The sequence below is a fragment of the Molossus molossus genome, unplaced genomic scaffold (genome assembly GCF_014108415.1).
Source record: "Molossus molossus isolate mMolMol1 unplaced genomic scaffold, mMolMol1.p scaffold_m16_p_16, whole genome shotgun sequence".
Taxonomy (NCBI): Eukaryota; Metazoa; Chordata; class Mammalia; order Chiroptera; family Molossidae; genus Molossus; species Molossus molossus.
In genome coordinates, this window is record NW_023425351.1 from 15,355,822 (window position 1) to 15,359,430 (window position 3,609).

Genomic DNA, 3,609 nt, shown 5'->3' on the forward strand with positions numbered 1-3,609 from the left:
TTGTTCCTGAGAGGCCCCTGTTCACCGTGCAGCCAGGCGCGTGCATGGCATGAATGCCCTGTATTTCTAAGCTTCTCTCTCTCACTCTAAATACACGCGCAAGCGCGCGTGCGTGCGCACACACACATATATACATATATATATACACACTGCATAATAAAATTAGATAATATAAAATATATTTCTATACAGGTTAAATTAAGTTTATTTGCTCTCTTTTTAGAAATAATCTCTCATAAATGTCCTTTATAAATCACAGTGCATATATGTAGTTTATTAATGTATCCAATAAGAGTTCTAATGGGCAACCACCTTTTTAAAACATCATTTTAAGTTTACTGAGCAGAGAAATTTTTTAGTACTTTACTAATCATTCATCTCCACATTCACATTCTGTGTATTTTCTCATGGTCAACAAACCGATTCAAATTATTTAAGTTATCCCACCATCGAAAGAGAAAATCCTCTGCGATACTTTGAAACTATGGAGTTATCTTAATTTCACCACTGGCTGCCTTTTTCAGCATTTCTTTCATTTCCTCCTTTGATCCCTAGTAATAGCTTTTAATCTCACTGGGGTGTAGGTTCAAAGTCACGCTTTCTCTCACAAACATAATGTAATCAATTTCATGTTCTCTCCAGATGCTATCAGACTGAGCTTTGTAGTGAATTCTGGTCAGATAATTAATTTCTTTTGGAGGAACCTGTCCCATAGGAATTCCCAGTTCAGCCTTTAAACACCTCTGTGCTGCTCGCCTTACTCCAACCTCCTCATTTTCTTCATGCTCTCCCGGGTTACTGAAGGGATGACTACAATTTTTGGTAAAACAACCTGGAAAGGAAATTTTAGCATCTTATCTCTGCTGTAGCTGGAGCTTATTTTCCATGTTGAATAAGAAGACACTAAAAGCTCGATGCAATTATCCTTTCTCACTGTTTTCATTCAGGTGACAATTATTTTTGGATTAAGCACCAATTATATTATTATTTTCATCAATAAGAACACATATCTCTGCCAGGAGCTGAACCTGTTGTTTATCAAAACTGCTGGCATTGATTTCAGGCATCGTTACAGAATGTTTGATCTCTCCTAGAATCCTGAGGTGCCCACCGTCTGTGGGCTGCTGCATATAAAATATTATATTGAGCATAATATATGATAAAGTTATATAATATCTAATACTATAACATAGTTACATAATATGTATTATACTATATATTATAATATATATCAAGTATGAAAGACTGGTACACCTGGAAACACTTTAAATTCAGTGCCACAATCTGTATTCTGTTCATCTGTTCTCTCTCTCTCTGTCTCTTTCCCTCTCTAGCTCCATGTGTTTATACAAGATGAATAAGAAATATTCCATTCATATGTTTATTTCATTGAAATAAATCGAGGCAACACATCAGTACAATAAAATGTAAACCTTATAAAATTTCAAAACACAAATTTCATGATTGGGGAGTAAAGAATGTAAGATATTGGTTAGTAGCGAACAAAACAATTAGATAATAAGGTTATTATGGGCTTTCATGTGAATATTACAAAAGGATTCCTGAAAATGCAGACTTACATGTCTTAGTCTATTTGAGCTATAATAACAAAAATACCATAGACTGGATAACTCATAAGCAACAGGAATTTATTTCTCACAGTTCTGGATCTAAAAGTGTGGATCAGGTGCCAGCATTGTGGGTTCTCATATTGTTCTTCAGGGCTGCTGACTGCCAGCTCCCCTCCTATCGGCACAGGGAGAAGGCAGAGAGGGGAGCTCTGTCTTGACGTTTACAAGGTCCTCATCCTATTCATGGAGGCTACCCCCTCATGATCTCACTTACCCCTAATTACCTCCCCAAGGCCCCATCTCCTAGCACCATCATGTTGTGGAGGTAGGGTTTCGACCGACGAATTATATGAATATGGGGGTTGGGATGTAAACATTCAGTCCATAACGAGTAAAGAAAAAAACTTGGCCTTTTTCTTGGTTGGGAAAGGAAGCAAATTACTATTCAAAGTTGTTTTATTAATAAAGAAATGTAGGTTTAAATTTGGCTATTAATATAAGGATAAGCCCTGACAAAAACACATGCATAATAAAAATTCCAAATCATCATCATAGAAAAAATAGATTTGAAAAAAGAAACTCTATCAGGTAAAAAATAGAAAAAGAAGAGACAATAAGGAATTATTGATAATAAATATAAAGATGGAAGAAAAAAGACATAACATCAATTACAATCGATAGAAACAGTCATTTTTATTTATATAGTCATTTTTTTCCTGTATTGATTTTACAGAGAGAGAAAATGAGAGAGAGACAGAGAGAGAGACAGAGAGAAACATTGATGAGAGAGAACATCTAAGGGCCGCCTCCTTCATGCCCCACACTGGGGTTCAGGCCCACAACCTGGGCATGTGTTCTGACCAGGAATCGAACCAGCGACCTTTGATGCATGGGTCAGTACTCAATCACTGAGCCACAATGGCCAGACCAAACAGTTCTTTTCAAAGATAACTGTATTCAGATTTGGTTTGAAAACAAAATCTAATTAATCTGCTCTTTAGAATAATCACACCATACAGCAAATAAAAGAGAAAATATGTTTCACTATTGCAACCCACAAAAAAGCAGAAACAAAGTCAAAATGGGATATTTTAGTGACGAAAGATTCAAGTTACCAAGGAATTAAATTCATGAAACTTTATACATTAAATGACATAGTAGGTATATTACACACACACACACACACACACACACACACTTAGAAATATCAGGAAAATTTAGTAAAGTCATTAACATAGACACATTTTGATGTTTTTGTCTCAGAAGTGAAAGAAAATGCATGTAGGAAAAGTAGATTAGAGTACACTGATGCCCGGCTGATGTGGCTCAGTGGTTGAGCATCGACCCATGCACCACTTTTATTCAGCATAGTACTGGAAGTCTTAGCCACAGCAATCAAACAAGAAGAAATAAAAGATATCCAAGTTGAAAAGGAAGAAGTAAAACTGTCACTATTTACAGATGACATGATATTGTACATAGAGAATCCTAAAGATTCCACCCAAAACTAGTAGATTTGATAAATAAATTCAGTAAGGTAGTAGGATACAAAATAAATGTCCAGAAATGAGTTGCATTTTTATACACCAATAATGAACTATCAAAAAGGGAAACTAAAAAAAAAAAATCTCATTTGCAGTTTCTTCAAAAAGAATAAAATACCTAGGAATAAATTAACCAAGGATGTAAAAACCTGTACTAGAGAAATTTAAGACATGGAAGAAGGAAAATGAGGAAGATGCAAATAAGTGAAAGCATACACCATGTGCATGGATAGGAAGAATTAACATCATCAAATTGCTCATACTACCCAAAGCAATCTTCAAATTCAACACTATTCATATCAAGATACCAATACAGTATTTCACAGAACTAGCACAAATGTTTTAAAAATTTGTATGAAACCATAAAAGAACCCAAATAGCAACAGTGATCATCAGGAAGAAGAGCAAAGTTAGAGGAATCACCCTACCTATGTCAAACTATACTGTAAGGCCATAGTATCCAAAACAGCATGGTATAGGCACACAAACAGACA

General features: G+C 35.2%; 1 pseudogene; it reads right to left on the reverse strand.

The window, feature by feature from the left end:
* Positions 1-350: 350 nt before the first annotated feature.
* LOC118631770 lies at positions 351-1,091 on the reverse strand (annotated as a pseudogene).
* Between the last annotated feature and the right edge of the window lie 2,518 nt (positions 1,092-3,609).